The sequence below is a fragment of the Paroedura picta genome, chromosome 12 (assembly GCF_049243985.1).
Source record: "Paroedura picta isolate Pp20150507F chromosome 12, Ppicta_v3.0, whole genome shotgun sequence".
Taxonomy (NCBI): domain Eukaryota; kingdom Metazoa; phylum Chordata; class Lepidosauria; order Squamata; family Gekkonidae; genus Paroedura; species Paroedura picta.
Genome location: NC_135380.1, coordinates 22,330,725 through 22,355,171, shown reverse-complemented (window position 1 = coordinate 22,355,171; position 24,447 = coordinate 22,330,725). Strand labels below are relative to the sequence as shown.

General features: G+C 43.4%; 1 long non-coding RNA gene across 1 annotated transcript; it reads left to right on the top strand.

Moving 5' to 3' along the window:
• The first annotated feature begins 6,682 nt into the window (after positions 1-6,682).
• Positions 6,683-19,923, top strand: LOC143821688 (uncharacterized). The gene is made up of 4 exons (XR_013225870.1): positions 6,683-6,822; positions 8,775-8,822; positions 15,571-15,614; positions 19,598-19,923. It is a non-coding gene; the product is annotated as an uncharacterized LOC143821688 (long non-coding RNA).
• Positions 19,924-24,447: the final 4,524 nt, after the last annotated feature.

The following is a 24,447-nucleotide window of genomic DNA, read 5'->3' as shown; positions in this document are numbered from 1 at the left end:
CCTTTCCAGGTCTTTGGGGGGGGGGGAAAGAGGCCATCCACAGAGTTCTTCCACACCCCCCCCCCCAATCTAGCACTCATCGTATTCCTGAATGCAACAGGCTTGGCCCCTAGTATTAGATAAGAGAGATCAAACTCTACAAGCTGCCAATTGTTTCTGTAAACAGGATAGTTTGACACCATGCAGTAAATATGCTGGCCAGTAAATATGTTGGCACATGAAAGGTCACATGGGTCAAAGTAGGCAATCAAATAATATGTTGGTACTATAGAATAGCATTCCCCAACCTGTGGGCGGCGGACCACATGTGGTCCTTCGACTAATTGGAGGTGAGCTACAAAGTATGCCTCCCCCCCCAGCCCTTTACAACACACTTTGGGTGTCATTGTCTCCCATCACTCCCAGATGGGACTATCTCATTGCAGAGAAACAAGCTCAGGGTTCCCATTGATTTGTCATTATCATGAGTTAAAGTTTCCATGAAAATAAAATGTTCCTTATGTTCATTGTTGTCGCATGTCTGTATCTTATTTTGAAGGGATGTTTAAACATTACCATAGCGATCAGAGAGCGTTAGGGCAGTGGTTGAAAGTAGAGGAGTAAACTACCCCACACACACACCGGGCCTCAGTAAAATTGTCAAGCGTTGAGTGGTCCCCAGTGATAAAAAGGTTGGGGACCACTGCTATAGAACATGCAGCATCAAATGATTTCAGTGGTTTACAATAATGAATTGGGAATTAACGTTTTGAAATTCAACCCTGTCAAAAATATCTAATTTGACAAAAAGACAAATGTTTTTATCTTACCACATATCCAGTCACTCTTCCCCCAAGGACCTTGTAGTGAAAAACACAAATGGAATTGTTGTTGTTACGTGTGAAATCGTGTCCGACCCATCGCGACCCCATGGACAATGATCCTCCAGGCCTTCCTGTCCTCTACCATTCCCCGGAGTCCATTTAAGTTTGCAATAAATAAAATGCCATGGCACCCAGTAAATGCTTTTAGAAAGTGAGTTGAGGACTGTTTCTCAGCTAAAGATGCTGGCCTCCAGGTAGAATTACAGCTCATCTCCAGACCACAGATATCAGTTCCCCTGGAGAAAATGGATGCTTTAGAGTAGTGGTCCCCAACCTTTTTCAGGCTGGGGACCAGGGGGGGGGGAGAGGGAGGCCCAGGGACCGGGGTGGGGGAGAGGCAGGCACGCCCAGTGGTTGGGGAACACTGCTTTAGAGGGTGGACAGTGTTGCATTGTACCCCACTGAGGTCCTTGTCATCCCTAGGCCCCATCCCTAAATCTCTAGGAGTTTCCTAACCAGGATCTGGCAACTGTAGTCCCCCATCCCCAGCTGGTTGCCTTGGGTGACTGGCAACAGTATCCCAGCAGAATTTGTGATTTGCCATTGGAAATCTGATTAGCTGTAGAAATTAAGACAATGTTGTTCCAGAGGCAGCTCCTATCACAGTGTTTGTTTTAATCCCTCTCACTCCTCTTTTCCGGTGTTTTTTAAACATTATTCCTTCCTGCGCTTCATCCATATGTATGGCTCCACCTCCAGCAACAGCCATTTTGTGGCTATGCCCTCCATCTTGTGTCAGAATTCCAAAGATGTACAGAGGTTCAAAAAGGTTGGAGATCTCTGGTCTAACTACTACCTTATAGGAGCTCTCTGTCCCCGTCCCTAAGTAGATATAATACCAACTCTTAAAAGTGTCCTAATAAGAAAAGCTCACAGTTCACCAACACAAATCTCCTTTAACACCTGCGGAAAGGCCAGTTTAATTGAATTCAACAGAGCTTTGCCAGTTGGCAGCTGGGTTGAAAGTGGCCTTGACCTTAACAGAATGTTAGCACCAGACTAAACATTTGTACTTGGTCTCCTCTCTCTTCCAGAATTAACACTATCTGGTGGTGAATGGTTTCAAAGTCTGGTGGTACTTTTCAAATTAGTAAAGGATTGCAGCTTGGCAGGATTTGGCCCTGCCCTACCCTGTTGACCCTGGCCCTGAATCTTGGAAAGTTTACATTAACCCCCCTCCCTATTTCCTCCCCTACCTCTTCACTCATTCTACATGTTTATTTAATAACCCCGAAAAAGCTATTAAGCTTCCTGGGTTTAAATGTTTGCTAAATACCCTGTCAGTTTTACTTCAGTTGAGAATGCTTGCAACAAAATGAAACTTTGGAGGTTTTCGGAGGGAGGTGAGAAATTTCTTCCTCGCTCCCACAGACTCTACTCCTCCCCTCAACCTTCCAAACATGGTCCCAGCAGCTCCAAAGCTGAATATTCAAAGAGTTCCTAGGAATGAATTAATGGATGGGGAATGGATTAAGACTGTCATAACCCAGAGTCACTGTGCCATGCATAGTTTGTGAGCGCATATGGCTGTGATTAGTCTATGACAAGGCCACTTCTGGTGCCAGAGCAGCTGCTTCTGTGCTGATCTTACAACTCAGTGGATTCCAGGAGTGGCCAAACTGTGGCTCTCTGGATGTCCATGAACTACAATTACCATGAGCTCCTGTCAGCATGGCCATGATTCCCATGCCAGTGGCTGTAACCCAAAAGATTTCACATTAACCCAAAAGATTTCACAAGATTTCACTTTCACATTACCTTAGCTATAGAAAATGTCATGTATGGTTAGGCTTCCACACCACATTTTGGACTGCGCAAGGGAAGAAAGACCACCAACACTAGCTATAGCTGCAAAAGCTAAGCCAAATAACTCTTTAACCTTCTCCACCCCAGCATAAAACAGATGCTTTTGCAGAGCATTCTTCTTACAGTGCAACTGAAGAGGAGCAGTTGTGGTGTGGTAAGGAGTTCCTGTTGAGGGAGTTCCTGCTATTTGCACTGGAGGGATGAAGGGAGACAGAGTCCTTTGTCATAACTGATCAGGGTTGCCAGCCTTCAGGGATTGTGGATCCCCTGGAAGGTGGAGTCTACGGCCTTGGACCATACTGAGGTCTCTGATATTCCCCGGCTCCATCCCCAAACCTTCAGGAGTTTCTCAACCTGGATCTGGCAACCCAACCCACCTGTGTATGTGTGTCCCCCCCCCCAGTTGTTTGCAATCCTTGTTTGGTTATGCTCACACTTATGATTCGTGCGTAAAATGTTTACCTCACTCTAAACTAGCTCCACTTTATGGGCAACAGCAAATAGTCAGTTACCATTCAGATTGGTTTCACAGGATCACAGTGACATCACATCCAGAATGTGATCCTTGGCTATGTGGTTTGACTTGAGAAGGAAATTATGGCTGCCAAAGCAGTAGCAAAGGAAGGAAAAGTGACTACAACCATCAGTGAAAAGGGCAGATTTTTCAGGAGTGGTTTCAGCTGTCCCGAATTTTTGAGCCAAAAAAAGGTGAATCTGGAAAAATTCAGTTCAGTCCTAACAGATATCTATTAGGAATCTAAGAACTGGTTGTAAAGTGATGCTCAGCTAATTACCATTCATGACCCGTACAGTCAGTGGAATACTAGCTGTTGATACTGGATCCAGGTTAACGATAACACAGTATCCCACTCTGCCCAGAGGTGACTGTCCCATGATTTAAAATACAATGTCTGCCATGGGAACTTGATTAAGGACACTGCTAAGGGCAAGTAGAGAGGTCTGACCAATATGCCACAATCCACTATTTTATCCATGTGCAACTGCAGCTCATGTTAATGGTGCTAGTGCAGAAATGTTTTCCCCTAGCAGATTAGGACTCAATTAATGCCTGTGTGTATGTGTGTGACAAGAGTTTTCTGCTTCAGAGTCCAAAATGTTTTGGTCTAACCCTAGCCATGCCTTACTGTCCCTTTTATCAAAAAATGAGGCTCACTTCCCCTGCAACCACTTTCTGCTATACCACAAGCAATGCCAAAAAATCACACACACACAAAACCCTTACTCAGTCTTATAAATAACCCTTGTTGCCAAAAGTAAGAATTACCTCCAGGTGACCAAGCTATGAAGCAATTCAGAAGTGGGTCTTTTGCATCTTTTGAATGGCAGCTGACAAGTATAGGTATATGGAGGAAGGTGGGCCAGTGAGTATTTCTGTGAGCTAATAATTTTGGTGAACTCCTTAACAAGATCCTTGCTTAACAAGGTCCTTGCTTTTAGCACTCATACACCTGCTCAGAGACCCAATGGAGGAGAAGCCTGTCTAACATGTCCATTGGAACAGAATACTGTTGTCCACTCTGCCCGGATCCCAGATTGGCAGAAGAACATCCATATCCCAGATCCCTCAGGCTAAAACTGAAAAGGAGGTAATTTCAGCAGCAGCCTCATATTCCTTTCTCTCTTGGTGACAGAGAAAATGCCCTGGGCATTGGTGGCCACAAAGCTTCGCTGGTTCCATTCCCTCTTGTCACTAACACAGACAATTTCTGTCACAATAAATGGCAAAGAATGGATAATCTCCCTGGGTAACTGTGAGGAGATTAGATTCTGCTCCTGCTTTTTTGCTGGGTGACTGCCTCTGAATGGCACGAGCCCTCTGCATTTCCTGCTCACTGGAAGGCTTTTTAGCAGCCTTTGTCCCAATGGAAACCTCAGGCTTTTCAGATTCTTGGTACGGGGCAGGAGGGCCCTGGGTTATACAGGACAAGAGGACACCACTGAGCCTACCAGATTCCCTGGAGCTGGGGGTAGTTCAGCTCAAGCACTCTGCTCATTGGGAGGTAGATTTTAGTTTTTACACATGCTAATATAGACATCTGAAAGCCAACATTGCTTATACATTGTGTAGGGCAGGAAAGCTAATGCTGAAAAGATGTCAGCTTTGCTGAGCATTACTGTAGCTCCAAAAAAAAGGTCTGCCACAGGCTTGAAATGAAGCTCCTTTCAACAGATTTGTTTTGTGTGGGGTTTTTTTGGAGGGGGGGTATGACAAAAAGGCTGTTCATTTTGCACAGGGTTTTGTTTTTGTAACTCCCCCAAACATCTTTGTTGTCCTCTGCTGTCTTGTTTTCTTGACGTGTTTAGGGAAGACTTGTTCTCCGGGAATTTAATCTCCCAACTCTATTCTGCAAAAAGGAAAAACAAAACAAAACTGTTCTTCGTTTTTTGTATAAATCAATGATTGGAGATAACAGTGAGGGCTTTTGTGCTCCAATTTAGCATTTCAGCGGGGAGATACATCTGCTTGCACTTAGAAGCCTGCATGCAATTATAAGTTTATGGCCTAGCTAAAAGATCGGCAGATTTTTTAGACCGATAGGAAACCTTTATCAATTCACAACTCCTCAGGTCGCAGCAGAGAGAAAGACAGAACTTTAATTGGAAAGAATCTGGCTTTCTCTCACAACTAGGATAATCCTCCGTTGGACACAAGCATGATTTCTTTCTTCTACTGAACTATTGGTTTTAGTCACATTTAGCTGGCCTTAGTTAATGGTATCACTCTGAATAATGTCTCTGTCGGAGATGGGCAGAGGTGTCTGTGCCAAGATTCTGATCAGCAGCTTAAGTTCTCTGGAAGAGGATCTCTGAAGATAGGGGCTTGGGCACCGAACATATGTTGGCCAGTTAGTGGCAGAAAGCTGGGCTTCTTATATTTTTACCAGGCCTGGCTGATCCAGATATGCCATATAGCAGGGGTGGCCAAGCTGAAGTTCTCCAGATATCCATGGACTACAGTTCCCTTGAGCCCCTGCCAGCATGGCCACCCATGGCCATCTCAGTTTGGCCCCCCCTGCTATAGAGCTTTGGGGTTGAGGAAAGAGGTGGACATAATGCTGAGCAGGGACAAAGTCTTTTTAAAATTCTGTCAGCCACACCCTCCCGGTTTGGTTCCCTCATGACTGGAATGATGAGGGCGGTTTTGACTATTGGAAGGGATTCTGATTTCACTCACAGTCATCTGGCTGATTCCAGTCATGAGGTAAACATGAAATGAGCTGGATTCACACTAGATTGGCAGTCCTCATCAATTCCTCCTTCCCTCTGCATGTTCCCTTTACATCTTTCCTCAGAGTCACCTAACCCCAGAATGCAGCATGTCATGGAGATTAGTGGGAAGGATAGGATGAAAGTTCCCTTCCGCTGATGGAAAATTTAGTCTAAATCCAACCCGATGAATAAAAAATAGTGAACAATTGGCGTTGCTTTCTGTTCTCATTACTATTTTTGAAAACCTTAATCTGATAATCATTTACAAGAAAGAAAAGTTGATTGTGGCAATGGAAATCTAGCTGTTGGCAACCCTGACTCAGGACTAAGATAAACTGCATAGCTGCTGGACAAAACTGGTTCCACATGTAGGGGGTTCTACCATGTCAGAATTGTATTGCAAATGACTTCCAGTGTGGACCAGCCCAGTTGGGTGGCAATTCTTTGTCATGCCCCACTGCTGGTGTTTATGTGTTTTCTAAATTCTTCAGCCCAATAAGGATAAGTTGTTCTGTCAAAATAAATAATATTAGGCAACTTTATAACCACTGCTCTGAAAAATTGACATGCCAGTGCATGAAAATATGGTAGACTGCAACAAATCTTGTGAGGTAAGCATTAGAAACCAGGTTTTAATTTTTTTTTAAGTCAACATTTTCCAACGGACTCAAAGAAGTATTACCCCCCTCCCCCAATCCTTGCAACAACATTCTGAGGTAAATTAGGCCTCATGGAAGAGTGGCAATTTGAAAGTAGTAGGTTTCCCCGGTATACCAGACTGGTACACTAACCAGTAGATCACATTGGTTTTCATGGAAATTTGTTCTACACACACACATGCTCACACACACCATGCAATAGGCCTTTTGATATCTTGCCTATTTTACTTGACTGACAGGGTTCCCAGCAGCTTGGACTCGAGGTAAAAAAAAAATGGTGTCCTTTGAACAGAGATTGATGTTATTTACTTCCATGCCGTGAAAATTTTCCATTTCTCTCATGTATGTTTTAAACTTCTGTTAAAAGGAGACGATCATTTTTGCTCCAGGCCTGTTGGCTACTCTAAGGCCATTGAAGTAGTAAAGGAATGCTGTCCATAATATCTTGTCTGATCAAAAGGTGTAACTTCTATTGAGGCGATGCTTGGACAGTTTGGAGTACCTCACTCAGCTGGTCTGCTGCCTTAAGGGACGTGGTTCAAGCCCTAGACCCACACTGCCCACGCTGCTTGTGAAGTCTCTCCCTAATCTTCTGTTCTGGGAACTGTTGAGAGGTCACGCTGACAAAACATTTGGTGGAACTCTGCAGAAATGCAACACACACACAGTCAAGAAAGCCATTAAGTTAAACAAGCCACAATAATGATTCGTCAACAACATACTGTCAGCACATGCTGAAAAAGACATTAATTTCGTTAGGCAGAAGCAGTTAAACAGGAAATTTAAAGAAAGAAAATTATTAGGAAAAAGGCTTTATTTAATTAGGGAGGGAACAGCCCCTATAACTGTGGTTTGTTTCCAACGTTTTCAACTAGCCCTTGTTTTTTGGTTGGAATAATTTTTTCCATGATTCATCTCTTATTGTATTTATCGGTGTGTGTGTGTGTGTGGAGGGGGGGGGGAGTACGATATTCTGCTAACTCTCCTGAAGAACTGGAGAGGCCATACTGTCCAGGGATTCTGTGCTTCTAGGCCTCCTTCAGCATGGGTACAGTTAAACCAGATTAATAAATGACTAAAGTGAGACATTTGAATCCAAGTCCAAGTCAAGTATGGCAGTGTGTCTGATTATCCCTTTAATAACATGCTGCTGCACAGTTCCCATTCATTTAATGGTTGCATGTGTAGAAGACTTTCTCATAAGTTTGAGCCAGTCCGGTTAGAGTGTAAGAATAGGATCTAGAATTCAAATCTCTTCACACCTATGACATTTACGGGTGGCCTTTCCATACCTACATACACACAACTAAAACTGCTTCTTAACCAAAAACAATATCCCCCCCCCCAACAGTGACACAAACTCAAGAATCAAATTCTGCAAAAGATGTCGATGCTAACCTCTCCCCCTATACTCTCAGGCAATACGATTATGGAACCTAAAAACATCAGCTATACTAATCCACATGCACATCATCCAACATAATATGTGCTCTTCTACTATCTACACTGAACAAATGTGTCGTTTGTTGCATGAGATAATCAGTTAACTCAAATCTGACATATCTAAGAAATCACAATATTCAGAAACCAGTGAGGGAACTTTTTTGTTTCTCTGAACATACCCTTACAAGTCTGAAAATTTCTATTCTACCAACCTACCTCCCATTAAAATTAAAGGGAATACCCATTCAAAAATGCTGAATTATACACTATTTGTCATCCTGGCTTAAACAGAGATTTAGGTTTCCTTATGAACTACATTTTCTGGTAATTATAAAGGTTCCACTTTTTAGAAACTTTAACTGGTTGTTCCCAACATATTTGATTATCCCATAACCTTATATTGGTAACAGTTAATTTTCTTAAATCTTCTTCCTTATCAGCTGGATTACATACCTACTGAATCGTTTTTTGTTTTTTTTTAATCCCAAGAGTGGCTGTAACCTCTGATTTCTTTCATCATCCATGTGTAAGGACTAATTTGACTCTAGTAACTTGTACATAGAATTATACTGGAAATATTTCTGATAGAATTTATAAGAACCTGTCTCTGCCTCAACTGCTTGCTCGTTTTGTCATTTTCCCTATAGGAATTCACACAATGATTTTCTCCTCACATATCTGACTTGTAAAAACTCATAAGGAAACAAATGTAATTAGTCTTTAAGTTGCCACTTAACTTTTGTTTGATCGTTGTCCAATTATTTTCTTTCAGATTACCCTGCTTTACAAGATTGTTGTGGCCATAAAACGGAAGAATTATGTGAGTTACTTTGGGTTTCCATCTGGGAGGAAATTTGGGAGGGGGGGATAAATAAAGTAAAAAAATAAAGCTTTGATATTGTGAGTTCATATTCTTCAGGTTTCATTGGCCTCTCCCGGACCTGTGGAAGTTCCAACTCTGAGCAGAAAGCAACTTTCTCTTGTCTTTGGTGCACCTGCATATGAATTCATGCTCATGAACCTTAAAATACCATATACTAGGCAGAATTTCATTCATAACTGTTGAGCTTAATTCTTAACTACTGATAACGTATCGTAGAACAATTGCGATTTTCCAGCACATCTGAACCAAAATAACTAAAAATTATTTATGTTTTAATGTAAAGTAATTTTTAATTTTCACAAACTTTAAAATTTTACAAATGTTTACTTTGTAAGTAATTACAAAGTAAATGAGCACAACGTACAGCAGGTGAAACACCTTCAGCTAGGGATGCCAGCCCCCAGGTGGGACCTGGGAATCCACTGGAATTATAGCTCATCTCCAGGTGACAGAGATAAGTTCTCCTGAAGAAAATGGCTGCTTTGGAGGGTGGACTCCAATAGCATTACACTCCACTGAGGTCCCTCCCCACCCCACATCCTGCCCACTCCCAATTCTACCCCCAAAGTTTCCAGGTATTTCTCAACCCAGAGCTGGCAATTCTACCTTCAGCAAACATACGATTGTGCATAGATGTGTGTTCAGCCAGGTGGTGACCTGGGATAAGAACAGGGACATCACAGGTTCGCAGAAGTGTATGTGTCCATCCCTAGTTTCATATGTGAAATAGAGGGGATGCCTTGCTTACAAATGAGAGCTATCTATGATCCAGCCCTCAGATACCACCAGAAACACTGGCAGGACACACAAAACCAGCCTTCATTGTACCTTAGCCTCCAGACTCCAACCAAAATTTATTTATGGGATTAATGTTGCTTTTATATCCTTGAAGGCTGGCCAAGCTCTTGCAAAGAGCTGAATTCATATTACTGTCTGGCAGACTTTAAACACAATCACTCAAGGCTCTTAGCACAGCTGCCTAGGAGGCAGTCTGGCTGCAGAGGGTGGCGAGGTCAGGCCTCACTTCAAGTGGGGCAACCCAAGGAGGTCAGATACGGTGTGAGAGAGTTCTCCATTTTGCAGGATCAGTTCAGCTCTTCCAGGTTAAGGATACCTTGCTGCCTGCCTACCTGCCCTACCTGGAGCAAAATGGGGCACTCTGCTTCTATCAAAAGACACCTCTCAGTAAACTTTTTAGTTGCTATGAGAGCACCTGAAAAGTTAGCATTTGGAAGGGCCTTTATGCAAATACATCCTCCAGCAGCTGAAACAGCAGGCGTTATGACCAAGCTTTATTATTAGCACAGGTGAAAGCATTTACCGCAAGATATTATGCCAGGGCCGGCCCTTTCTGTGCCAGATACTGTACTTCTTCTTAGTCCAGGCAGATGTAAAGGGGGACAGAAAGAAAGGAGCTACTTATTCCTAACACTCCTCACTACTGGGGTACATATTACAAACACTGGTTGTCTAAAAGGCTAGCTACAGTTATGTAGCTTGTAAAGGAAGGCCCAGACGCTGAAGAAGCAAAGCTGCTTACCATGCTCCCTGCCCATCCAAATGCAGTTGTGCTTTTCTGTCTTTCACAAGGCTGAAGTCAGAAGGCTAATCTGCTTTCTGTCAGGTAGAAGTGTCAACTGACCCAGAGGAATTGTCCTGCCCCTTTAATAGGGGCTTACTGTGTGGAAATGAACAGCTGAAGTTTTCCACAGCCTAGAAGTAAATAACATGACCTGGCAGATAACATCCCATTAAGCCTCTATTAAAGAAGCAGGGCCTCTTCTTCAGGCCTCTTGCTGACCCTACAGTCAGGGCTGGCCAGCTAAAGCAAGCACAGCTAAGGCAAAAACCCTAAAGCTCAAGAGTGAGAAACCAGCAGCACAGCAAGGTGAATTGTTACAGTGGCAACAAATCTCTTAGACCAGAGGATCTGACTAGGTTTAAGGATTTGAGCTATTCATTCGTTGACATTTACAGCCACTTTTCGCACTGAAGCCCAGCATGGATTACATAGTGCAGATCAATGCAATCAACAGACGACACCCCCCCCCCCAATGTGGTCAAGACTAGGATCGGGAGGAAAGCAGCACGGGATAGCTGATCTTGTCAGATCTTGAAAGCCATTGATTTCACCAAGAATTGCAGTAATCAATAAGTGAAATCAAATTGGCAAAAAATTGTGTGGATCTTTTTTCTCCATTTTATTGGTTGATTCTCTTAGTATCCAGTATATCAGCAACCAAAACGGGGCCCCAGGTATTGTATCCCATTTTCTATATATCTTCATCAGTGGTTGCACCTCATAATCTACAATAACACAGTATCATAAAGAATATACAAAGAATAATCATGTATTGTATATGTAAAGTATGGCAATAATGTATACCAAGACTCCTCATCCAACCTACCTGAATAAATGCTTTGAATATCACAATTAACACAAATCACTTTGGCAAAGCTCCAAACTTATTAACAAACCATAAGGCATATCTCTCCAGCATAAGCTCTCCTGTAATGGGGTCATTTCCCTGTGATGATATGGTCGGCTTTAAATAAGAACTGTAGGAAACAGGGATGGGGTGTGAATGACGGAACTGCCAATAAAATTGAGAAAAAAGATCCACACATTTTTTTGCCAATTTAATTTCACTTCCTCTCCCCACAACAGACACACTGTGAGGTAAGTGAGGGTGAGAGTGTGTCCGTTGTGGGGAGAGGAAGGGAAACGTAGGGTACAAAAAACCCCAACAACTCTTTAGGTTCCAAAGCTACCTCATATCCAGGGCTCAAATGCCATGGGTAGGGAAACAAAATGAGCTTTATCAAGTTTGTTTGTTTGTTTATGTTCATACTTCTATACCCCCCCATGACAGGTCATCTCGGGGTGGTTTACACATAAAGCCAATAAAAATGTAGATCTGGTGAAGGGGAATTAATTGGTAAAATGCTGGACTGGTGACATAAATGTGGGGGGTGCCATCTTTTAGTGTTCCGTTGCATTTAACAAAAGAACACGGCAGAGAGAAATGTTCTACCCAATTACCTGTGAATCCCCCTTCCATATGTGACCCAGGCTTAAATTTAAGCCTGACTGGGCAACACACCCTTGATAGTTTCATTCCAGACAGCTTAATCTAGGAGATTTGCTGAGATTACATTTAGCAGCAAATGCTACCAGAAGCAAAAACGGCAAGCAAGAAAACACAGACAAATGGAGGAAGCGCCTGATCCCTTTCTTGGGGGGGGGGGGGGAACGTTATAGCCTGAGCAAGAGCAAAATGTAAACTCTGCTGACAAAGGGGAAACTCACCAGTCCTTAAGTGGCTTTTATTTATGAAGATGAGGATGTCTTTCAAAGGGAGATTGATGTTGACGACATCGGCCTGTGAGAGTTTCGGGAGTGAAACTGTAATCAGAACATGTGTGGTCTCCTGAGCCTCAGCACGTTTTGCTGTGCAAGGTGGTGGTGGTGGTGGGGGCTGTGCGGAGTGTTTCCTAATTTTGATACTTGCTTCAGAGGAGTAGCACATTGCAAGTAGCTGAACAGATTAGTGGGGAAAAGAATAACAGTTTTTGTGTTGATTTGATGGTGCTTGGCATTTCCCCCCCTGCACCCTTGATGGCTGCTTTTCCTCAGTGCCGTTTTCTCCTTATTCTTTGCTCTCCATTCCTCTTGCAGAATGAGAAACAAGTGAAGAGTCGGACAGTCCCTGTGTAGCAAGGCAAGGCACTTGCTGCAGAAAGATTGCTTTAAAAATCCACTGGCCTTACCTTTTATTTGCGGGTCCCCCCCCCCCCCGCACTCTCTAGACAGTAATTCACTAACTGTTGGATCATTCAGGATCTAATGAAGGAAACGCTCAAACAAAGGGGGGGGGAATCCCGAAGAGGCAGCACATTTTAATACTTTCCCCTCATTCAGATTTCTTCCTATATTTTGGAATTCCAAAGTAACTGGTTTTGTTTCTGAAGTGAACTGATCCAATAGGCATCCTTCATTAAGGCTGACAACTCTGGGTTGTGAAATAGCTGGAGATTTTGGACACTGAGGGGGTCAGTTCTGTGGAGAGGTGGGATCACAGCAGAGTGTGTCATAGAGTCCATCCTCCAAAACAGCCGATTTCTCCAGGGCAGTGGTTCTCAACCTTCCTAATGCCGCGGCCCTTTAATACAGTTCCTCATGTTGGGGTGACCCCCAACCATAAAATGATGCAAGTGTTCTTTCACAGAAAGTAAACCGAAACTGACCAATTGCGTGAAGATCCATTGTTCATGATGAGTGTATATAAATTGGTTTTTCCCATGCGGTTTTTCAGTTCAGTTCTGCCTCTTGTCCCACCATGCCGATCTCACTCTTTTCTGCTCCAGGCAGACGAATGCTCTATCTCCATCTACTCTGCAAGGCTGTTGTGTAGATGACACCGCTCCAGCCAAGCTGCTTGCCCTGCTGCGACCCCTGTGAAAGGGTTGTTCGACCCACCCCCAGGCTGAGAACCACTGTTCCAGGGGAACTGATCCCTGATCTCTAGAGATCAGTCAGAATTCCAGGAGGTCTCCATGTCCCACTGGGAGGTTAACTGACAAAGAGAAACCATGGAATGGCACCAAAAAGAATATTTCAGTCTCGTATGAGATGGTGATATAATCTTCTTGTCTTGTATCAGTACGTATACATAGAATCATAGAATCATAAAATCATAGAGTTGGAAGGGGCCATACAGGCCATCTAGTCCAACCCCCTGCTCAACACTGGATCAGCCTTAAGCATCCTAAAGCATCCAAGAAAAGTGTGTATCCAATCTTTGCTTGAAGACTGCCAGTGAGGGGGAGCTCACCACCTCCTTAGGCAGCCTATTCCACTGCTGAACTACTCTTGACTGCGAAAAGTTTTCCTGATATCTAGCCTATATCGTTGTACTTGTAGTTTAAACCCATTACTGCATGTCCTCTCCTCTGCAGCCAATGGGAACAGCATCCTGCCCTCCTCCAAGTGACAACCTTTCAAATACTTAAAGAGGGCTATCATGTCCCCTCTCAACCGCCTTTTCTCCAGGCTGAACATTCCCAAGTCCCTCAACCTATCTTCATAGGGCTTGGTCCCTAATAAACAATATTAGCATGGAAAAAGGCACTTGGTCAACTAAAATGGCAAAAAACCAAACAGAAAGACGAACACGCCGACCATGCCGTTTTGGACTACCGGAGTCCTTCCTTAGTTTTGCTAACAGTATTAAACAAATATATGAGCTAAAATCAATAAGCCACTAATCAAAGGAGCTTTACAAAATATTCAAAAGCACTTACCATGCGACAAGATCTTCCTGGTACCAACTAAGGCCTGTATTGAGATCAAAGTTGGTAAAATATGTCACAACTGAGCATGATAACGGCTCAGACACGGGAAGTGTTTACACTGCATAGAAGAACCAGTTTCGCATTCATTGCTCTTCCTGTTCTAAAAACCTTAAAACTTCCCACTTGGTATTTACTCAAGCCATCTGTACTTTCCTAATTTTGTAACTGTGACGGATTAACAATAAATGCTGTCTTTGATTCACTACTTAACCTGAAACACGATATATTTGTGATGACACTTCAGAGACTGCATCTGGCATCGCCATACAACCTTTAATACAACCTCCAAGAGGTATAAGTTTCACCATGATGTATATTCAGATAAACTCATAAATCCTGACATTATGTAAGAGGATATCATAGTCCTCAGGTTCCCAAACTGCCATCACACACCATTAAATACAGAAGGTTGGAAGATGGCTAATAAACTGAAACTAGTGAGAAGAAGGACTGGCCCGAAATTGAGGTGTCTGCTGTCTGGGATGAGCTTGCACTCCCCCTAAAGAAGAAAATCAATAGCTCCGAGCTCCAGCTGGGTCCAGGTCTGTGGTCAGGATTGCCTTTTACCAGATTCAGCTGAGGAGTCATCTGCAGCCTTTCCTGGGAAAAACGATCTTGCCTCCGTAGTTCACTATCTGGTAAAATCTACTGCAATAAGCTCTAAATGGAGCTGCTTTTGAAGAGTGTCCAGAAGTAAAGTTGGGACAGAAGGCTGAAGCCAGAATTCTGAAGAGGGTTGTAGGGATTATATCACCCCAATTATTCCATCTACAGTGACTCCCAGTTTGTGTCTGTCCCACTTTAAGGTTCTGGGATTGAGCTTTAAAGCTCTATATTGACTGGGGTGAGTTGTATACCTTAGAACTGCCTATTTCTGTATGAACCTACCTGATCATTGCAATAACCTTTGGAGGTCCTGCTTTCATGCCCCGCCATCCAAGGTTAGATAGGTGGTAGTCTGATAAAGGGTCTTCTGGGTTGTGGGACCAAAATTATTGAATTCCTTTCCTGGGGTAATTTGTCTGCCCTCCTCCCCAGTCATTGCTTTCTGCCAGCGGGTGAAGTCTGTTCTATTTTGGCTGTTCCATTGTTAATCTTATCGACCTTTCAGTTTATGTGATTATCTGTTTACTATTATTTTTAGATATGTATTTTAATGTTTTATTGTTCTCTGTTTTAGAGATTCTTAGTAGATGGAAAAGCAGCTTAAAATGTTTTAAATACAAATAAATTTTAATGTTTTATGTGCCATAAAAGATGATATCATATATATATATACACACACACACATACACAAATTTAAAAAATGACACTATTATGTTTTATACAGGTGTTCTGATGGCAGGGATCATTCAACATGAATTGCCTCATGTGGTAAGGTTTATTGCTAATGTTTTCCTAATGTCATTCAATTTATTTCAGCTTAAAAAACAAAGATTTCACTAGGAAACACACATGACTAATTAATTGATATTTCAGTCAATCGATTGGTAAAGGTCATTTTATCTGGTGGAGGCATTAATTGGTATACAGATATTCATTTAGTGAGGCTGTTTTCCTTCCTTATATAATTCAACTCTGTGAATCTTTGTTTTCATACTGTTTTCGTTTCCAAGGGCTGAATTTTTCTAGTTAACCTTATATAATTTTAATGTTACTTTGTGTTAATCGTGCATATGTATACACACACGTAAGGGGCATGTAACAGAAGCTATAAATGTGTAATATGAGGTGACAATATTGCTGTTAAGATTAATAAGAGGGTATAAAATCCCTCCCAAATATGTAATACCAACAATTAAAATTTGCAAAATGAAACAGTATGTGATGCCAGCATATTCAAAAAGAGAGAGAAAGGATATTTTGTACATCCCTACTCCCCCAAAAAACAATGTTCTTAGTTGTGCTACCCCAAAAGAAAGCCTGGACTAGAAGCCTTTATAGAAGTCAGAGTGTACAACATGATCTGCTCTGACCTATTGCTTTGATTGCTCACCTAGCTGATCCCACTGCAGTTCCTTCCTGTGGTCAGTGTTCGGTGATGTTGCACAGGCTCAATTCCTCAGGCTGCCAGTTCAAGATCTGTCCAAGTAGAAGTGCCTTTCCAAGCACTTGCAAAAACTCCATTAGGCTGTTTCTAAACAAGGCCATGGCAAGGCCATGGCAGCGTCACCAAAAGGGGTGAGGATGGACAGGAATAGCAGCCACACCCCTCATTCCCCTGCTACTTGCTGGTTGTTGTCACCTCACCGCTGCTCCATTCCCTCATCCAGTATTCTGCACTTATTTGATAATATGCTTTCAATGCACTTTCTCAATGCACTTTCCCTCTTTCCCAAAATAGCAGTGGAGGGAGTGTCCACACAGACAAGTCACCCACGTCCTGCCTATCTTTTGAGATGGGGGAGAAAAACAGGGTAATTGTTCTGCGGTTTAAAGGGGAAAAGCTGAGGAACAGTGTAACCAATGGCCTACGCCACGTTGGCCTATGGCCTATGCCACATTGGCCTATGCCACATTGCTATTCCCTTTTAATTGAGAAGCTTCTTGCTTTCTTCCATTCAGATGCAGGTTAGGAAATCAAACAAAACCTGGATGTTATATAGAACATGTAAACTCATACTGTTGCTATTTCTCTGTTCTTTAATTTGTGTGATAGTTTCATATACTGCATTTTCATTTACAACTTTACGTCTTAAAAAGAAATGAAGTCAAAATAAAGGGGCAGAACCACCCATCTTTGACATAAGGTAATTGATCTGGGATGGAACAAGGAGTGGCCTCAGATCTGCACCCCTGTCTGGTATTTACTGCAGAGGTTCCGGTGCTTCCTGCCTCGCATGCTGTAGCCCAAGAGACAACAAGGCTCTGCTGAAAAGGCTCCCAGCAATTCATTGAGCCTCACATACTGCCCTGTCAAGTTCAGTTGGAGTTGTATTTTGGTTGAAAGCAGTGATGTGGGTTTTCCCGAATTTTTCCCCCCTGGAAAACGTAGGTAAATAATATAAATATTTAAACAGTGTTAGCCAATTTAGATGATATTAGCAAATGAAGTCAAATGCACCATGTACAAGCCAGAACCATGTACAGGCAACCATGCTCCATATCCTACCTTAGAACAGGGGTAGTCAACCTGTGGCGTTTGCTGTCAGGGGCTCATGGGAATTGTAGTCCATGAACATCTGGAGGACCACAGGTTGACTACCCCTGCCTTAGAACATCTAATAAGATAGATTTGCAGCACAACAGTCTTAGCAACTATAGATAAACAGCCTATTTACACATCTGGAGTAGACATTTTTCCATGGAAAAAAGGTAGCATTGGAAATTTTTCCTTTGGAACTTTTTCTGCCCCATATCAATGCTTGAGAGCATGAAGGCAGGAGCTTAAATGGTTTTAATAAAAGACTGAAACCTACTAGCTATGCTAATGAAATAGAACTTCCGTATTCAGGGGAAGAATAACAGGGGCAGATGAGGAGCATGCCGGGAAGGTGTCTTGCTAGCTGCTGTTGGCAACAGTCTGCAGGATTAGATGGAGCTTTTTTGGTCAGCCCAAGCAATGCAGTTATTCTGCTCAGTTTGGAAATACAGTCTGCCCCGAGAGGAAATTGGACCATTCCAATGTGGAAATTTAATTTTAGCATCAACTGAAAGATCCACAGCTTGCAATCAGTCTTAATCACTCACCACTCATTTGCTGGGATCTGGGGGCCTTCTAAGTGCTGAGAGCGCAGCCTTGCTACTCTGTATAAGCCCTTTTTATCATGTATATTTATACTAAGGTGCCAGTTAACAAGATGTCTGAAATGGAACAAAACCATCTGCAAGAGGCTAATGGGGGCTCCAGCTGATACATTTGGTGAAACTCTTTCCATTGCCCCGTCCCCGCCAAAATAACCCTCCCAAACCAAATATGCTCGGACCACAGTCTTGATTGAATCCAGACCCCATTTATATGGGGGAAGAGAAAAACTCACTGACAGGTTAAAACAAATATTACAAAGAAGGAACAGTCTTCCTGAAGGCACAGGCGGCTCAGCCTAAGGGGCAAGTTCATCTTGCAATGAGAAACAGGGCCTGGCTTTCCCCTTCAGCTGGCTGAGAGCGTCTGATGGGCCTGTGCAGAGGGAAGGGCCACCAATGCTGGGAATGTCTCTCAAAGAGCTGGCTGGGTATAGTAGTAAGAGCAACAAACTAGGACTGGGAAGACATGAGTTCAAATCCCAGATTCACCAAAGCTGCAAAAGAGATAGCTGAGTACAAAACAGAATTTTAAGGCCCCCCACTCGTCTTTCCTCCTCACAGATGTCAATAGCCACATTTGCAAGCATTATTATTGACACAATGCAGTACTTAAGGTTGATTAATTCATAACCACACATGCTGCTTCACTAGACTTCCTCGGCAAACATGCTTATTTGACTCTTACCTGAAAGTGCTAACTTGGCTGTACTCTTCCAGCATTGGATATCACATGACTGTTGCACATTAGCAATAGTTTGCAGTTGATTTTTCCTGCATGGACAAGACAGTCCAGCTGCAAATAGCATATCGAGAGTGAAATGGCCAGAGATGCAGCTCAGGTTTGTTTACCAGCTTGAGGCAATGTGAATGAATACTCTAGATGCCCTCAGCTGCATTGTGCCCTAGGCCAGTTTGCCCCCAGCCCTCCCTCCCTATGCCCCTCCACTCAGCTGCAAAACTTACCAACGTCTTAGTCTGGGCATTCCCCCTCTCAGCCTAACCTCCTTCCCTTGAGCTGCAGTGGGAGAGTGGAATGAGGGAAACATCATATAGAAGTGCAGAATGAAAATAAATCATGGAAAGAAATATTTGAAACCAACAGGTTTATCTTCAACAGAGTTAAATCTTCAACAGTGAGAACAGGTGTTGGGGATAGGAGAGGCAGAGGATTGGTCTGTTGGTTGCTAATATCACAGCAGCCCTTAATACTGCATTAGGGGAGGAAACCTTTTGTTTGTTGTAGTGGTTAGGAGTGCAGACTTCTAATCTGGTGAGCAGGTTTGACTCCCTGCTCCCCCACATGCAGCAGCCAGCTGGGTGACCTTGGGCTCGCCATAGTACTGATAAAGCTGTTTTGTCTGAGCAGGAATATCAGGGCTCTCTCAGCCTCACCTACCTCACAGGGTGTCTGTTGTGGGGAGGGGAAAGGGAAGGTGATTGTAAGCCGCTTTGAGACTCCTTCAGGTAGAGAAAAATGGCATAAGAACCAACTCTGCTTCTTGCAGTAGGTTTGGGGGGGTGGCGTGAAAGGTCCCAGTCTAGTATACATGAGCTTCCCTGTTAGGAAACATTCCCCATCTCAGCTTTCTGCTTGTTCCTTTCCTACCTAGGCCAGCAAAACGACTCAGGAGCTTTGGAGGCTGGTGGAAAGACGCCCTCACTCAGAAACAACTGGAACAGTATTGTAGAAAATTATTTTCAAGCATGGTCCCCTGGAAAGCCCGCACTGAAATGAGTGGGAGGTGTGCGATGAGGCTGTCTCAAGAGACGTTTCTGGAGGACTGGAGCCAATGCATCTTCAAAATGATGAATTGGCCTTGTTAATGCAATTCAGTTCATGAGCCCCATATAAAGATACCTTGGAGAACATGCCATTTATCTACATTATGTAAAGGACTAAGATAGAAGAGGATTAAATCATGTAAATAGGTAGTGGTGGTGATTCAGGCATAAAATATATTTGCAAAAAGAAATCATTTGTTTTGTGCTGTCTGGGGCTCTGGACTGTCCAAGGTTGCTGGATCCCCTGACAGCTGAGGGCCAGGGATGCAGCGGATGAGATAGGGATGGCAGTAGCGTGTGCAAAAAGGATCTAGGAGTCTTAGTAGACCATACATGGAGCATGAGTCAGCAGTGTGACTCGGTGGCTAAAAAGGCAAATGGGGTTTTGGGCTGTATCAAACCGAGTATCGTGTCCATGGGAGGTGATGGTACCACTTTACTCTGCTCTGGTTCGGCCTCACTTGCAGTACTGTGTTCAGTTTTGGGCACCCCAGTTGAAGAGGGATGTAGACAAACTGGAGCGTGTCCAGAGGAGGGCAAAAAAGATGGTGAGAGGTTTGGAGACCAAAACGTATGAAGAAAGGTTGGGGGAGCTTGGTCTGTTTAGCCTGAAGAGGAGATGACTGAGAGGGGATTTGATAACCATCTTCAAGTATTTAAAAGGCTGCTTTATAGAGGATAGAGCAGAGTTGTTCTCTCTTGCCCCAGAAGGACGGACTAGAGCCAATGGGATGAAATTAATTCAAAAGAAATTTCATCTAAACATCCGGAAGAAGTTCCTGACAGTTAGAGCGGTTTCTCAGTGGAACTGGCTTCCTCGGGAGGTGGTGGGTTCTCCATCTTTGGAGATTTTTAAACAGAGGCTAGATAGCCATCTGATGGAGAGGCTGATTCTGTGAAGGCTTAAGGTTACAGTAGCTGAGTGATAAGGTCGTGAGTATCCTGCATTGTGCAGGGGGTTAGACTAGATGACCAAAGAGGTACCTTCCAACTCTATGATTCTATGATTCCCCAGGTAGGACCCTGCCCTGATTCACTAGTGTGGGGTGGGGGCACCAGTGCCATTCATCAGTTTAGTGTCAGGATGGCTGCTAGTGGAATAGGGGCCAGTTGGGGCAAACTAGTCTCACAAGAGTTTGAAGACATGCATAGGGTCTTGCAAGGACTTCCTGACCAGTTGGACTCAGAAAGAGAGAGCAGGAGTGACACAGAAGGAAAAGGAGGAACCAGGATGAAGTCTATAGAACCTCCTCCTTTCCATGGTTGAGGCTCAGGATAACCTGAAACAATGGGTATAGTATCTGTTCCTAGTAGTTGCCTTGTAGCAGTCAAGTGGGAGATACTCTTTGTTGATTGTCAGACTAGGCACTAGGCATGCTCATGGGGGGAAGATGGGCCTAGTGCAGACCAATGCCAAGATGGTGGAGGTTATGCGTGCTACAGTTCAAATAAAGCAGACTTCAACCCTATTACACCCTAGTTATCTAAGGCTGACCTGTACAGCACAGGGACTGGTCTCCTTGCCAAACAGTCCGGCCTGGAAATGTGCAGGTTGAGCAATAATTTTCTATTGCTGGTTGAGCAATAATGTTTCACTTCACAGTTGGTGCTTATGATCAATTATTCATATTATATCAGTTTCCGCTAAGTGCACAGTTAGAAATGCTATGAACAGTAATACTGATGCTGTTTAAGTTTAGAAGGGGACAAGCTCATCATGGCAATTTCTTCCTGAGCATATTACAAGCCAAGCCCACAGTTCCGATGAAGTTAAATTAGGCTGGGGGCAACAGAAAACACCTGAGCATGACTAGGAGTGTCTAGGCATTAAGAACGGAGACTGCAAGCTCTCTCTTCTTGCAAGTAGCCTTCCCTACTTGGGATAAGCTGATTTCTTTAGTTTTGTGCTGATCTTATTCTGCAATTATTTTATGACTAGGCTATGCTCCAGTCCTCTTCTGAAAAGAAAGGAGAATCTCTGGAAGCCAATAACAAATCTGGATCAAGAAAAAGAGTTTATGTGTATGGTTGAGGCCATGGCATGGAAGATTGGACGGCCCCCATGGGAAGATACTGCCACCACATTTTAGATTCCCCTGGCACACCGAGTGGTAGCCGCACAGGCTGGGGAAGAGGGTGTTAGTTACCACCAGAATTTGACAGAAGATGGTTTTAATGGGTTCTGTTTTAATGGGGACTGCATTTTTATGTGGGGTTTTTAGTATGCATCCCACCACGAGACGGCTTGCCATGGGTGGAGGGATATAAATCAAATAAACAAACAAACAAACAAATAAATAAATAAATAAATTCCTTAGAAATGTATGAATATGTTAAAAAAAACAATGAACAGCTTCCCCAACAGGAAAATATACAATATGCAACATTTCAAGGCAAGCACTTCAATCAAAGCCTCTTGCATGCCAGAAAATATATCCAATATCGCTGTTGATGCACATTCTGACACACAACCATGGAGAATTCATAATAATTATGAATGTGTGTCCCTGGTAAAGTTTATACTGTTTGAAGACATGCTTTTCAAAAGAGAACGTTCTGTGCCATAATGATGCAGATCTTCATTATACTGAGAAATAAATGTGCTGATGAACATGATGCGCATACGATTAATAAAACAATAGGACTGTGAAATGCAACAATGATTGTCATATGTAATGCAAAAAAATGGCATATCTTCTCTTGCAGCTTCATGTCCCAAATATGCAATAGTCATACTTGAGAATACACATCTACCCTTAATCATGTGGATGTGGTAATTCCTTTAAATGGTATATCATAAATGCGTTGATATGATCATAGCAAACGGCAGCCATATGTAATTGGACATTTGTGGACGTCTGTCATACATCACCCAGTAAACAGATAACTTAATCAGCTCTTTAATAGGTATTTAGAGAAGCACATTAGGCCAATTTCAGTGTTACAGTAGACACCCTTCCCCCTACACAATTTATTACACTTGGAAGCAAGTTGGAGGTTGGCATGTGTCTTTGTCTCTGTAGTGGTACGTTTGTCTGCACAGTTCCCAAGTTGGGGGAAGTCTTAATTATAGAAGGAAACCTGATCTCCACAGAGTGGGAAAGAGGTTTCAGCCTTCCCCACTGCATCATTTTCCCAAACTGAAACAGTCTTGGAAGGAGCGTGATTGGGCTTTTTGGGAAAAACCGTGTAATCTCAGAGTCTATGTAGATTGCCCAATGGACCAAAGCATCCCTCCCCTCCCTGTGGGTGATCTCACATTGGAACAATTATAAGGGGGAGTGAGGCTGTTGCCCCTTCTCCACACATTGCAGTCCCGTTCCAGTCTGGGTACTGCACTCTCCAGAACTGAGGAAAACGTGTAGCTCTTGTCCGAGTATTGCACTGTCTAGGTTGGGGTCCCAACCTCAGCTCTGCAATGGGAGTCTTTGTGGTTCACCAGCATGTGAGACAGCTTTTTCATGCACTGAGACATAGGAGCGATCTGACAGTTTTTGCACACAGAGGATGAAATGGCACCAGGTAGACGCAGGGGTAGTCAAACCGCGGCCCTCCAGATGTCCATCGACTACAATTCCCATGAGCTCCTGCCAGTCCTGGCAGGGTCTCATGGGAATTGTAGTCCATGGACATCTGGAAGGCCGCAGTTTGACTACCCCTGAGTAGAGAGACTCATGTTTGGCAAGCAGGCCTAGCTGGGGTGTATGGGCAGCCCGCTGGCACACAAGGGCAATTAACTCTATTTATCTTCGTGAGATAGAGCCTAAAATCCAGCTTCAGAGGACAGATTACTCCCATTAAACCCTTTATCATCATTATGTGAAAGTATTTCTTTTGAAAACATATTTTTTTCCCGTTTCTCAAACAGCCGGAATATTTATAAAATATGACATCAATTACAACGCAGTCCTTTTCTTCGCACTGATTGTACAGCCTGTAATTACACTTAAGCCTCTTATTTGTGTATCATGGCAGCGGGAAGGCAAGCTCTGTGCTTTGTCTGCGGGTTGTTCTTCTTTGAAAAGGGTGTGCGTTGGGACGGGAGTCTCTTTCCCTGCAGAGCCTGATCTATGTAGGCAGACGGTCCAAATTCAAGCAGCCCCCTCTTGTCAGCCCCGGGTTCTCTGCACTGCCTCCATTTAAACCTGTCGATTGGGGTGGGGGGAAAAGAGGGAATGGGGCAAGTCACAGCCAGGCAGCAACGTTGGAGTTGGCCTGCAGACGCGGTGTTCGCAGCCAGCTTTTCACAATCATTTGCAGACAGGGGGAAATGTTTTCCTGTCTGTATGACCGCCAAAGGTGGAAGAATCAGAGCATTGTAGCCCATTAAGTAAGGCTGGATATGGGGATTTGTGTTCCCATACTGTTTGGCTGGTGCATTTATTACAGCTTTGCAAGGAGTTTGCTTTGGTTTTTAATTTAATTTTTAATTTCTCTGCGTTATATGCTTTTGTGGGTATCTGCAGTTGTGGCTTAGAAGATTAGCATGTAAGATGCTTTGGAAAAGTTTCAAAAAAAGTTTGTATTAAAGAGAGAGAGAGAGAGAGAGGGAGAGAGAGAGAGAGAGAGAGAGAGAGAGAGAGAGAGAGAGAGAGAGAGAGCTGCAAGAGGAATCCCAGGGTCCATCCTTGCCTGTATTCTATTTGCAACATCAGCCAGGTAGCTGTCTTGAGCATGA